Here is a 15,886-nt window from a genome sequence, read left to right as displayed (position 1 = left end):
ACCACATTTCCAATTAAATCTTCATTTGTTATTTGCCAACAAATAGCCACACAACTTAAAAGGACACTTAAATGTTCTTGAACCAGTGTCATCTCGTTTGAAATTTCGGAGAAGAGGTTAATATTTCTCACTTCTTTCGCATGTCATTGTCACAAATGCACCTCTTCTATCTGAATCATTGTTAGACCTTCCGATTACAACACCAAACCTTAATTTGGATGTCTCCATGCGAATCTATTGAAGCATGTGATCACTAAATTCAAACTCTTGTTCATTTTTAAATTGATTGCCAACATCTACCTCCTTCATAACAACAAGTTTGACATAAATAAACTTTACCTTGAATTCTAACTTCTTTTGTTCCTTTTGATGTGATGAAACACAAGAATGAAGTTTTGGAGTGAAAACCTTGTTTGAGAATAAAAGCGTTTTTGAAAAGGGTTTTTAGAGAAAAATAGGCATGGGGTTTGATCATGCATGTGGCTGTTTTATTAAAATCACGTTTGATATTTCTAAAAATGCATCTCCGAAAATACCTGATTTGATAAGATGACAAGTTTTCAAATTCCCGCTTCAAAACTCTGAAAATATACTTATGGAAACTCCATTGGAATGCTCAATAAACAATAATAAATTGAATAGATTTATCCGGATATATATCTCCAAAACAAAATTTATTTTTTAAATGGGGTGACACTCATAGTGATACGAAGTTTAAAATTAATCAGACTTTTTTTTATAATTTTGTATTTTTAAGTTTTAATGTGATTTTTACATTTGATTGTTTAATTTACTTTTTTTATTTAAAAATAAGTTATTTTACCTTTGTATCACTTATCACTTTTAATCATAATCAATTTTACAAAATTAATTATTTCAAAAATAATTATTTTGTAGAATCAAACACATGCTATAGTAAAATTAAAAAAAAAAATTATAATTTATGAGTATCATTACTTTATTACTTTATTTATGTTAATACTTAACTATAAATAAATATTTTGCAAGGGGTTGAATCTTGACTAACAAGTTTACGACTAGATGAGTTAACTCTTCCCACCAATAATCCAATAAAATTATAACTAAAAGCAAGTTAAAAATAAAATAATTATTTTTAAATATATTAATATAAAATAAAAGGGAAAAATAAAATAATGTATTTTTAAATATATTAATATAAAATAAAAGGGAAAAACTAACATTTGCTCTTAAGGCACAAATTAATATATTATTTGTAAAAATATTCTTTTGAAATGGGTGCATTTAATGATTTGAAATTTGAAATTTATCTTTATTGCACTTATTTTTTCTAATTATAGTATGCTTAATATGTCTTTAGGGCACATGTTAGCATGACCCTAAAATAAATCAAAAATTATTTTTAAATTTAAAAATATGTTTAATTAAAAAAAGTACAAATTACAACTTAAATAAGATTAATTTGAAAGAAAAAAAAACCAATTTTTGTTAAAAAAAATATATAATGACAAAATTAATACACTGTTAAAATCATTTTTGTCTCTTCTCTAACATGCCGACATATTATAACTAAATTATTGATTTTGATAGATATGAGGATGTATAGGAGTTGACATGTTGAATATAAAATTTCCTTAAATTTATAACTTCTGTTATGGTAGCATACCGACATAGAAAACAATGGGCGGAATTGTTGGTATTTTTGTAGTCATCATAACAAAGTGAATATTATAATGAAATCTAATTGATAACTGAGTAAGAATTTTTATATGGCATAACCTTAAACTCTTATTCATTTATTCATCTAATTTTTTCTTAAGGTTGAATATTCATTTTATTCTTGAAAAAGGTTATAAAATTTAATTTTGTTTCTTAAGGACTTTCTTTTATAGACTAAAAGATGTTTTTTTAATAATTTTTTTGAAGATTAAATTTAGTCTCATAGTTTTTTCAAAAAATAAATCTTTACTGTTTTTTTTTTTAATAAAAAATATAGGCGAGTTGGATTGCCTAATTGGGTTGCAGGACTTAAAACTTATCAAAATTGTGGAAAACTTCATTGCATGTTGGTGTAGTTGGAATGATTCTTTGTAATGACCAGCCTAGTGGCAATGAACTTATGGTTGATGTTTTGCTTGTTTTTTACTCGAAGCATGACTGAGTTGTTGAAGCACGAAAGCTTTTTTTTTGAGATGTCGGAAGTGGATGGTATCTCTTATTATGTATGGAATGGGAGAGTGGGAAGATCTCTGGTTGATATGTATGCTAAATTTGTGGAAGCAAATAGGATTTTTACAGATCTGGCTCATCAAAGTTCAGTTCCATCAACAATCATGCAGTCTCTCAAAGCACAAACTCTCAAAATTCTTAAAACCTCTCAACTCTCAAACTCTCTCACATCATCTCAAATTCATTCAACTCACTTCTAAGTAACGTCCATCAGATCAAAGAGTTCACTCAACATCAAACTAAACTCACATTTAAAAAGTTTTTGATTTTTGTATATTTTTTTTTTCTATTTACATTTGTAGAAATTGAGCATTACGTTATGTAATAGGTAGTTTAGATATATTATTTAAATGAGCAACGTGTTTGATAAGTAGTTTAAATGATCAATATACTCTCTCCGTTCTTTTATAATTGTCACTTTTGTGAAAAAAATTATTTCTTTTTAAGTGTCACATTTCAAAGTTTAAGAAAGTATTTTTATTGTTTTGTCAAAATTACCCCTAATCATTATAATAGAGAGAGAAAAAGTTAAATAAAATGTTAAAAAGTTTAGGGTATTATTGGAAAAAGAATAATCATTACTTAAAAAGTAACAATAATCATTGGTTGTCTTGGTATGTGGAAAAACTTAAAAAGTGACAATTATAAAGGAACGGAGGGAGTATTATTTTAGGAGAAAAGGGGATGTGCACTGATAGTGTAAAATATTTTTACACTGTCAACCAATGACAACCATGTATCTTACCAAGTCAGCCTTTAAATTTTAAAATACTGAAATGATTTGGCACTTTAAAATAATCTGATTGGATGTCTGTGTAATACTTTTTTACACTGACAGTGCACTATCATTAAACTCTTATTTTAGATGTTAGAATGGACTACATTTCCATCATTTTTCGTGATTGTGAGTTGCAAAACATTACAGAGATACATCTCCAGATTATTTCAACGTTTTGATTTACAGAATCCGGAGATACATTTTTGGATTTTATCTGTTTGCATTTTTTAGCTTTACTTCATTGTATTTAATCTGTATAATAATTGTGTGGTTTAATTATAGGCATCATGGATAAGTAAGATAGGTTGAGACACGACAAAGTTGCGTAGCATGCATTAATTCGAAGGGAAATAACTCAATCATTGCAGACACATGTCGGTTCTAGTTCGGTTGATGCAGGGGCGTCAACTTCTAGGGCTCACGCATCTCTGCTTTCGTCTTCGCGTATGAGACACGTGTCACCTACTGAGGCACCAAAGACACCTATGGAATTTGGAGGAGGCTAGTATGACTTATCGTTGCTGCCACTATATTCAGACCATGCTTCAAGACATGTTTGGGTCGGAGAGATAAAATTCAATTGTATCCATTCTTGGAAAAAACACGTTTGTTATAATATTCGAAGTTTCTAACAATGATTTATTTTTTGCAAGTTCGTAAAGCTTTAAAATGCATTAACCATCGCCAGAACATTACGAGTCTTCTGCATCCTGCTGAGTAGTGGTTTAAGGATATGATACAACTATCTAGGGTGAGAGACTTGTGCAGAATCAATAATGTTACGGTGAACCATGGTATGTTGTCCACGTTTGTAGAGAGATGAAACTCACAAACATCATTTTTTCATTTTTTACATGGTGAGATGTCCATCACATTGGACGATTTCTCATGTCTGTTGCATCTTTCAATTAGGGGGAGACTGTTACACCACTGCAGGATTATCATATATTAGGCAATGGTTATGATGGTGGATTATTTGGGAGTTGAACCAGAAGATGCTCTGTACGAATATAAGCCACCCGAGGGTGTCATGCTAGGTTTTGATTTTTGGAGAGGGTACATACAAAGCATCTGCATGCGGCAGAACATGCTTCTGGTGATGATGAGTAGGGGTGACAAAACGGGTCGCCCACCCGCGTCCGCCTTAAGCCCGCCAAAACGCAAGTGGGACGGGCAAGCCCGCCAAGTAAAATGGGCATAAAAATATGCTTGCTGTCATACCCCAAAATTTGCCCATCATATTTTAAAATATTTTGGCTCAAGCACTGAGAAATAAGCCTAATTCTCCTTCCTAAGCAGCAAGCCCACAACTAGGGTTTTGCTCCTCTCAAAGTAAAATCAGGTTCTGACACCTCAAATGGACTTAATGAGCTCTTATATGTTTCAAAGGATCCTCATGCCAAGTTTCAAGCTCTGAATCACAAGATTGCCCAATCAACTACTCAAATGGTCAACAATCGATCAGTTTGACCTAAAAGTCAACTATGGTCAAATCACAGTCAAAAATCCTGATTTTTGGTCAACATCAACATTTTGAAGTAATATTCACCATTTGATCAAGGGTTGATCATGATTCATCAAGAAAAGTACAAAAATCAACAAAACTCAAAGTTTCTAAATTAGGGTTTTTGACCTAAAAGTCAACTGAACTTTGACCAGCCATAACTTTTACATGGAACATCATAAATTTCCCAAACAAAGCTTATTTTGAAAGAAATTTAATTCTCTACAACTTTGTAACTCTAAAGGCTTGGCCAAAAATGCATCATTTGAAAGATATGAGCTAAAACATTATAGGTTCTTATAGAAGATCGCAAAAAGCTGTTTTGTGCCAAAGAAAATATCATCAAGATAAAATCCTAAATTGCAAAAAAGGTTCTAAAGTGGCTTGTAGAGGACACCTTGAGCTTTTCAAAAAGGCATAGAAGACTTCCATACCAAAAAAATTGAGGGAGTTATGACTTATTGAAGTTGACCAATTTTGTGGAAATGCATGAAGTGCAAAATGAAGAATTGGGATCTTTTGAGCCCATGGGCCTAAGTTTTGGTCTTGATACTTGATCCTAAGCCTATCCACGACCCACATGACTAATATCTTGTTTTTTTCATTATTATTTATTTAATTTTGGATTTTATTCTCTTAAAATTTAATTTAAATCAAGTAAATGATGAGAAAAATAAAAGATTACATTTGGCTTATTTTAAAACCATATCATGAGTATATATTTAAATATAATCTCATAAAATTTCGTTCAAGAAGATTGGAAAGATATTGTCTCAAAATAGAAAGATTTGCCATATTTTAAAATCAAATTTTCAAGCAATCTTTTGCCCTATTTCTGATCAATATAAATATGTGAGGCTATTCATTATATTAGGGGACAAAACTGGAGGTTCACAAACCCTATTCCAAAGCTGACAAAACCGTGGATTGAAGGGAGGTTGCACTCAAGGTTTTAATGCAATTCAAGCCAAACCAAATGCGCAAAATAATTCCTTGAAGCTTTCTGATTGATCCCAGCCGTTTGCAGCACATCAAAACATCCAGAATCGTAACATCGCTGTTCTTGGTTTCAAGCCTTTTTAAAATTATTCGATTTCACATATAGATGCATGTTTCGTTGAATTTGATTGCATATTCGTGCTTATAATCTTGTTTCTATGCTTTCTGGGTAATTCAATCGAAGCTTGAGCACAGGTAGAGAGCTTCACCATGGCTAGGGTTTAATGGTGGCAATTTGGGGGTCGGTCTGTTAGAGGACAAATTAGTCAAAATTAACGACGCCATTGGACTCGTAGGCTCACATATGATTGATCTGGATTATCTTTTTGTGTTGATTGATGATTATTTGCAGGTGTGAGATGGAAGGTCTACGGCCACGCGTGAAAACCGTGGCCAAAAGTCTCTTGTTTTCCAGAAATCCAAGGTTGAAGATGAAGGGACCTGGGCGCGCGTTTTATCTTTTAAAATTTTAAAATATTATCTTTCATATATTATTTTTAATGGGGATTATGTTAACAGCGAGCGAAAAGTGGCACAGTTGGCTGAGGCGTATTGATGGTTATCAAAGAGACATGGGTTCGATCCCCAAGTGTCGCGCGCTATTTTATTTTTTTTTGTTAACTTGTTTGCCACAGTTATTTCATAGATCCTACGCTGCGCCTGTTCTAAAGATCATGGTGCGTCCTCACGCATCCACCGTTGATCTATTCCTAGCGCTCAGATCCAAGGACCCCAGACTAGAGATGCCCCATGCACCCTCTAAGCTGCAACGTACAGGATCGGCGCCCCTCAACTGGTTCTTTATTTTTTAATTTCTTCTTTTCTTTTCTATTTTTTCTTTTAATTAGTTATTTTTAGAATTAACTTTTAATTAACTCATTAATCAATAACTATTAGGTTTAGCCATTTAGAATAACCTTAATTAATTTAGTTTAGGACTAATAACTTTTTATTTAGTTAATCAGGTTAATTAATTTATAATTTAGATTTAAATATTTAGGTTAATTTCAATTAATTAAATTTATAATTAGTTTTTAGGTTTTAACCTTAATGAAGAAACCATAGATAATTCAAGAGGTAGGTATTGTCCATTAACTTAGCCTCAAGTTTTACCTTAGGTTTCTCCCTTAGGTTTTTACCCTTAGGTTTGTCATTAGGTCTTCTAGCCATTAAGCTAACCTTTAAGATTTAGGGTTTATCACCATGAATACCTCAATTGCTATTAAACATTGAATTTCTTTTATGCGCAAATTCTCTTCTCATCTCATATTCTGTGATTGTCGAATGCCTTCTGTTTAATATCCTTTGCCTTTTAATTTTTTCCTTTTATTTTCTGCCTTTTATTTAAAATTTTGCCTTTATTTCAATTATTTAATTTTTTGCCATTTCAATTCTAGAAAGTATGTATAGGTCGCAATAAGTTTTCTTGTAATAGTTTAGCTCTTTATTTTTCTACCTTTACTTTTCGCACCTTATAACTGCTGCTATAACTGTGTTTATATTTTTTTGATTTTTAAACTTCGTGGTTAGTAAAATAGGGAGTGATAACGATCAATTGGACATAGTTCACTTAAATACAAGATAAATATATGAATCCAACTTACGTGAATGATGCACCCACACACCTTTAAAGTAATCCCTCTTATTGATGCCTTTCGATTAAAAATAGTCAAGTCCCTCGGATACGAGGATGCCTTAGCAAATGTTGCCCTTAGTTAATTAATCATCAAAGATCATAAGTCCCTTCGATATCGCCTACAAATGTATATGATCTTGTCCCTCGAGGTTGCTTACGATAAGATGATGATCGTCCCTTTCGAATGCTAAGGTATCCTCATTAGTTGCCTAAAATGACTATTATATCCTTCCCTGAGACTTCCCACCCTCTTTATGGTATGGATAGCCTTATGGCGAACGATAATTCTTGATGACCCTTTTAAAATCCAATGAAAAGACTACCTACCCTTCTTATGGTATGGATAACCCTTTCAAACGAAAGTCTTAAAGAACAGAAAGACATTAAACTTAGGGTAGGTGCTTTTAACTGCTTGCTCACTACTCAAACCCAAATTACTTTACATACACCTCTTTTTCAAAATCAATTCAAAAAGGCTACGCTTATTTACAAGCTAAAGTCCTTATTCAAATCTTTTCAATTCACACCCGATACTCTTTCAAACAATTCAAACAAACAAGTGAGCTAAGCAATTAAGATCCCATGGATAACCATGAATACAAAGGGTGCTTACACCTTCCCTTTGTATAACCTACCCCCCGAACTCAATCTCTTTCAAAGGTCTTTCTTGTTCTTTTTGCCTTTCCTAATTGGATAAAATAAAAGTCGGTGGCGACTCTTGCTATACGCACATTTAAAAGTCAGTTCTCCCACCGTATTACACTTGCCCGCCTATTTTTTCCTTTAATTTTTTTAATAGATTAATAGTCTTTTTTTACCTTTCAATTAAATTTTTCATTTATTTTTATAACAATTCTTTATTAAGCATCTTTTAAACAAATTTTACCTGAAATAATATTGCATATATTTACAAATAAATGTATAAAATAAAACCATCAGGAATTTGAATTACTTGAATTACTAGAATAAATGTATAAAATAATATTGCTTTGAATTTTAAATTCTTTTAAAATTTTCAATTATCTCATCCAAACACACTCTTAAGATACTTTTCACCATATAAAGTGGAGTAATTTTTGGTATTTTTCAACGATTGTTTACATAAGCCTTTAACGCATTAGACAGACCTATGAATAATATTCTATATTCAGCCAAATTTAACTCTTTGCAATCTATATTCTGCCTCAACTAATTAAAGTCAAACTTCTTTCAATAATTGTTCACATTGACACACCTTTGTAAATATTGTGTTTTAGAGTTAAAACTTAATCTACGGGCCGGGCTTCTATCATACATCACGAGCTAATCATATTATGGTTTTGTTTTTATAAATAAAATAGGGGGAGTTGAAATGTTTTCTAGATTCTTTAAGAACGACATGTTAGAATCCTCAACTTAATTAATTTTTATCTAAAAGTGCTATAATTCAATAAATGAAAATGATCTCATATGAAATGACATTATATGTATTCATTATTTAATCACTTAAACTTGTTTACGAGTTTGGAAGAAAAAAAAAAAAAGAAGGAAAAGACTTTCGAAAACGGAATTTTAAAAAAATATAGAATTTTTTTTATATTTTTTAAAAAATGATTTTTTTTTAGAATGATAAAAGAGTCATTATCATTACTATATTTTTTATTTTTAGAATACTACAACAACCTAAAATATATTTAGAAAATTTATGTAAGCCCTCCAAAACTCTCCTTCAACACAATTTGAGTTTCCTATTTTATGAGATTTTTGGTGTTATAAATAAAATTAAAATCTCCAAAATCCTCATACCCAAAATTTTTCTATTCTTTTCACTCAATCCTTCTTATTTTCCAAAATCCTCCTCTCCAAACTTGCAAACAAAGCTTTAATATACTTATACCCAAAACTTTCATTTGACATTTGATTATTATGACAATGGCTCAAGTATATCTTATTATTTCTATAGTATGTTCAGCAAGTTCACACAGTATGTTGCGAAGACTTTTTGCATATGGTGGGGTATTGAAAAGGAGCTGCGTGAAGAGGAGGGTGGGAGTGATATGGGTGACAGTTTGTTGGTATATCTGGAAACAACGTAACGACTTGATCTTTAACAATGGTGTAGTAGACTTAGAGGAAATTGTCCACAATGTGAAAATGTTTACATGGTGGTGGTTAGCAATTGGTAACAAACAAAAGATTTACTGTAATTTTTATGAATGGAGTCATTATCCTCTAGATTATTTGTAGGTTTTAGGAGTTTACATAGCTGCTAGTTGGATATGTTTGTATTGGTATTTGTAGGTTTTAGGAGTTTACATAGCTGCTAGCTAGTTGGATATGTTTGTATTGGTTTACATAACTGTTTGAGAATTTTTGATTTTTGATTCTCTGCACAGGATACATCTATTTATATACAAATCTCATTGATTATAAAAAAGAAATAGTAACAAACATATTAAGTGACATTTAGGATGGACTAACAGAGTTTTGGTCCACCATGGTTTTGACACATTATGTCTATTATATTTTGTATTTTTTTTATGCAAAAAAAATTCACCTGATGAGAAAATGAATATAAATAACCATTAACTTGACATGAGAGTGGATTGTTGTTGTGCATGAAATCATACTTTTAAGATGATCATGGAAGGTGAGAAACATTAAAGTGTGTGTAAAAATTTGAAAGCTAAATAATTTATGAAGAAACTAACGAGGATGCTCACATGAAAGTATAAGGAGTTTAGCTGCTCAATTATGATGAATATGTTAGCTAGTGAAATTCAAATGACATTCAAATTATTTTCAAGACACTTATAAATTCTACGCGGTCACACAAAATTTGTATTTTCTAATAGATACCAATGTGATATAAACTTTTTCCATTGTATCTCATTCTCTTTCTCATTTGTCCAGTCTCTCAGAATTACATTTGTGTCTTCCTCTTTCTCTTCCCTCTCTCTTGCTCATTTTCTTCCACTCTTCTCCTTTTCTCATAAAAAAATCTAATGTCATTCTTTTTCTCTCTCAGAAACACTCTCAAAACAGTCCATCCTACTCCGTTTTATTTTCTTAAGTTTTTAGATTTGGTTCCTCTTTTACCGGTACCCCTCTCCAATAAAATTTAGGAGATAAATAAGAGAGAAGGAAGTTAATTTTTTTTAAAACTATTTTCTCCATCTCTCCCTAGTTTCTATCTCTCGTTTAAAATTTTAAATTTTCAACAAACAAATATTTAAATTAAAAGAGAGAAAGGGTTAGAAAGGAGACTTGGAAGACACTGAAATAGAGAATTAAATTTCAAAATAGATAAAATAAAATAGATAAATAAAATAATTTTAAAAATAACTTAGAAGAGAATATTACAAGAGACAAGTAGATAATTTTGGTCGAAGAGTCCATTTATTTGTGTTTTAAAGTTTCTATATAAGGTTTTTTTGTGAGAGTTTGACTTTTAATAATTTTTTAAAAGAATCAAGTTTGGTCCAACATATCTTGAAATTTGATATAAAATTTAAAATTAAATATTTTTATATAATAAAATTATTTTTAAAAATTAATATATTATAACTAATTTCATTTAATATTTTATTTTTAATTAATAATAAAATTAACTCATCTAAACACTCTTCTCATTATTAAAATAAAAAGCTAAAATTCTAAAAAATAATTAGATATCAAATTTTCAATTAGGTTAAAAAAATAAAAAATTTGTTATCTATACGTGTGATTTTTAAATTAACAAATTAAATAATACAATTTGTAAAAGGTTATTATTATATATTTTAAATAGGTATTATTAATTAGCCTATAAAATAATTTAAAAAATATTTTTTAAAAAGTTAATTAATTTAAACTATATAAATATAAAAGAAAAATTTAAGATCTCTCTAAAAATTGCATTTTAGGATAATGAACATTGTTTTTTATTCATTGCAAAATATGGTAAGTGTTAGAGGCTTAGCTGAGTTATGCATGAAGGATTTTTAAGATATATAATAGTTCCTTTGTATATTCTATTCAAGATACATTGCAAATTTTTAAGATAATAGTTGCTTTGTATGTTTTGTTCAAGATGCATTACAAATATAAGATATTGGTATGATCAACTATGCGAACAAATTTTGATATAGGATATTCACATTTCATTTATCAATGATGTATGAACAGGGGGAAAAGTGAGATTTTATAATTTTTTATTATTTGTTATAATAAATTTTATATAAATTTTATTAAATATAAAGTTAATAAGTTAATCATTTATTTGTGTCATTGATTTCTGCATAAATTTTTATGAATATTTTAATTTTTTTATAAAAAAATATCGAATTCTAAAAAAGAAATTACATACAATCAATTTAGTAGTAGAGACTTCAATACAATCAACTAATAAAAGAAGAAAAAATTGAGTAAGAATTCGCTCGTAAAGCATTAAATTTGGACTTAAATCACACCTCATGTTGACAAATGTATGTGCACAAGTGTTCGATTCAAGGTAAATATGATAATCACACACCTCTCAATCCAGTTTGAGTAATGGTTGAATTTTTTGAACCAACCGCATTCCAATTATACTACTTTGTCCAAAACTCAGAATATTTTAAACAACCACTTTGAAATCTACATGAAGCTCAATAGCTCGGAACCCAATCTCTTTAATTAATCTTAATCCTTCTAGTACACCCCAAATTTCTACAATATACGCACCACAAGAACCCAAATATCTTGCGAAGCCTCCAAGCCATTCACCCATACAATCTCTTAAAGCTCCACCACATCTAGCTATCAAACCATTCTTACAAGCTCCATCCGTGTTTAATCTTATCCAACCTGAAAGAGGAGGATGCTACCTTATTTTCTTAGCCTTTCGAGCTAAATCCATCGTATCATGCATCTTTGTTGCAAAAAAAATACTCATGAGAAACTTTATTTACACGCCGCCACAAAATTCTCATCTTGTTGTTTCTTATTCCTCCATATCCAAAGTGCATGACAAGAGGTTGCCCAAAGTTCCGACCACGAAAAATCACCACTAATACTAAAATCCAAATGCAAATTAGTATCCACCCACTCTTTAATATTACTAGTGAAAACAGAGCCTCTCATATCCAACTTAACCGCATTAGTCCAAATAGCAAAAGTCAAAGGACAGTCACGTGAGACATGTATAATGGGTTCCACCTATGTTCCATAGTGACTACAAAAATGCCCTCATAGTTGCATTTTATTTTTCTCTCATTGGTCATTATCCTACCATGATACACCAACCAAATAAAGGACCTTATTCGTTCAGGGACTTTAAGCTTCCATATCAACCTCCAACTATCCTTGCCATTTTTCCTACCCAAATTACACATTAATTTATAACTTGATATCATTAGTTGTAATTGCTACTGCCTCTACCCACTTGGAAACATAATCCACAACAAATAGAATGTTTACATTCCCAAAGGATTGGGGAAATGGCTCCATGAAGTCAATGCCCCATACATACAAAATTTCAATGTCAAAGATGTTGGTATGAGGCATCTCTTGCCTCGTAGAGATATTTCCCATTCTTTGGCATTTGTCACATTTCTTAACCATATCATGAGCATTTTTATAAAGAGGGCCAAAAATAACCTGATTGCAGAACCTTGGCAGCAGTTCTGGTCCCTCCAAAATGTCCTCCATAAGGCTTCATGACATGCAAACAAGATATGACGTGCCTCTGGTTGGTCCACGCATCTTCGAAGCAATTGGTCGGCACACTTCTTGTAAAGGAAAAGTTCATCCCGAAATTAATTTTTTATCAAATGGAAGAACCTCTTCCTTTGTTGAGAGTTGAACTCCGGGGGGGTGGGTATATCTGTTGACCAGATAGTTGACAATATCAGCATACCACGAAGTCACGCTAGAGGTGATCAACATTAGTTGCTCATCAAGAAAAGTCTCATGAATCTCCCCAATGGTATTATCTTGCACCTCCTCTGGTAATCTTGAGAGATGATCAACAACCAAATTCTCAACTCCCTTCTTATCTCTGATTTCAAGGTCAAACTCTTGTAGCAAGAGTACCCATCTAATAAGCCTTTGCTTGGCATCTTTCTTAGCAATTAGGTATTTGATGGCAACATGATCAGTGTACACAATGACCTTAGTTCCTATCAAGTAGGGTCCAAACTTGTCAAAAGCAAACACAACATCTAGAAGCTCTTTCTCAATGGTGGTGTAATTTACTTGCGCCCCAATCAAAGTTCTACTAGTGTAATAGATGGTATGAAACACCTTGTTGTGCCTCTTTACTATTGGTGCTGAGATCATAGCTTTCTTCAATATATTGAAGGCTTTCAAACACTCTTGACTGAAGACATAGGCATGTCATGCTGCATCAATTGAACTTTCATTAATATAAAAAAATATGGCCATCATGCAACATTGGAAAGTGGATGGAGCATTACATAGACCAAAAGGCATCCTTCTGAAGGCAAAGGTGCCATAAGGACAAGTGAATATTGTCTTCTCTCGGTCTTCAGGTTCAATGGCTATTTGGTTGTAGCCCGAATATCTATCCAAGAAGCAATAATACTCTTTTGCATCCAATCTATCCAACATTTGATTAATGAATGACAAAGAGAAATGGTCCTTCCTAGTAGCCTTGTTTATCTTCCTATAATCCAAACTAATTCTCCATCTGATGACAGTTCTAGTAGGGATTAGCTCATCTTTTTCATTGTTGACCACAGTCATACCTCCTTTCTTTGGCACACATTGAATAGGGCTCACCTATACACTATCTGAAATAGGGTAGATGATCCCAACATCTAACCATTTTATGATTTCACTTTTGACCACTTCTTTTATAATAGGATTCAACCTTCTTTGGCTCTCAATGTTATTCTTGGAATTTTCCTCTAACAAGATTCTATGCAGGCAAACTGTTAGTCTAATCCCCTTAATGTTAGAGATTTGCCAAGCGATAGCTCTCTTGTGTTTCTTCAGAATGTCAAAGAGTTGGTTCTTTTGATCTTCAGCTAAATCTGTAGCAACAATCATAAGCAACTTCTGTCCTGCCTCCAAGTAAGCATATTGTAAGTGAGCAGGAAGTTGCTTTAGTACAAACTTAGGTGGAACTTCTACTGAAGTTCCTTAATGTAGTGGACAACTCCAGCACCTCTATAGGTTCTTCTTGAATATCTTGTTTGCTCAAGGGTCCACAAATAATTCCTTCATGTAGGACTTCTTCTTTTTCCAACTTTCCCAACTTTTGTTCTAACACGTTGCTAGACTCGAGTAGGCTTTTGTGGACCATTCCTTCCCAGCTAGAGATCATGGAACATCCAGCTACATCTTCCTCAGGGTACTACAAATAATTGAGGACACTGAACATAACTCGATGTCCATTAACTCTCATGGTGAGTTGTCCTTTTCCTACATCAATTAGAGTTCTTCCTGTAGCATGGAAAGATCTTCCCAACAGGATGAAAGTTTCTTCATCAGAATCAAAGTCCATAATGATGAATTCAGTAGGGAAGATAAGCTTGTTAACCCTTACTAATACATCTTCTATCTTTCCTTGAGGATGACTAAATACTTATATCTGCTAACTGTAGAGTGATGGTCGTAGGCTTGGCAGCTCATATCCCTAGATTTTTAAAGATAGACAATGGCATAAAATTTATGCTAGCTCCGAGATCACATATAGCTCTTCCACAGAAAGTGTTCCTAATAGTACAATGGATGGTAAAACTTCCCGGGTCTTTTAACTTTGGATGGAGCTTGGCTTGCACTAATTAACTACTCTCTTGAGTGAGTGCAACGGTTGCAAATTTTCCCATACTTTTTCTTTTAGTAAGCACATTGTCATACCCCAAAATTTTCCCACCACATTTTTATACTCAAGCTCATCCAAGTATCAAAAGCTCGAGATCTAAGTGGATGCACACTCTCCTAGACAAACAACCTACAACTAGGGTTTTTGCTTCTCTTCAAGAAAAACCAAGTTCTGACAATTCAAGTGGACCTCATAACCTCTCATATGCCTCAAAGAATCCTCATTCCAATTTTCAAGCTCTGATTCAAAAGATTGCTCACCCAACGGCCCAAACGATCAATTATCGACTGGTTGACCTAAAAGTCAAACTATGGTCAAACCACAGTCAAAACTTCTGATTTTTGATCAACATCCTCATTATGAAGTTTAATTCATCGTTTGATCAAGGATTGATCATGATTTATCAAGGCAAGCTCCAAAACCATCAAAAGCCTAAGTTTCTAAATTAGGGTTTTTAAGGAGAAAGTCAACCCAACTTTGACCAGCCATAACTCCTACATGGAACATCAGAAATTTTCCATCCAAAGCTCATTTTTAAGGAAAGTGGATTCTCTACAATTATGTATCTCACAAGCCAAGTCCAAAAATGATTCATTTGAGAGATATGGATCAAAGGATTATAGGTCCTTTTTGAAAGTCAACCAAAAGCAGTTTTTTGTCAAAGCCAATATCATCAAGATAAAATCTTCAAATGAAAAAAGCTTCCAAAGTGGCTTGTAGAGGACATCTTGAGGTTTCCAAAAAGTTCTAGAACTCCTCCATATCTTAAAAATTTAGGGAGATATGCCTTGTCAAAGTTGGACAATTTTAAAGGAAAAAAGTGAAAGAAAAAGGCTTCAAAATGAATTCCTTTGCAAAGAGGCCCAACTTTTTATGGTCCAATATTGTTACTCAAGTCATCAAGGAGGTCCATATCCAAAGCCACGAATTATTGATTAATATTTGATTTTTTATTGAATTTAATTCATTAAA

Source organism: Vicia villosa, linkage group LG4 (assembly GCF_029867415.1).
Source record: "Vicia villosa cultivar HV-30 ecotype Madison, WI linkage group LG4, Vvil1.0, whole genome shotgun sequence".
Classification (NCBI taxonomy): Eukaryota; Viridiplantae; Streptophyta; class Magnoliopsida; order Fabales; family Fabaceae; genus Vicia; species Vicia villosa.
This window is presented reverse-complemented; position numbering follows the sequence as displayed.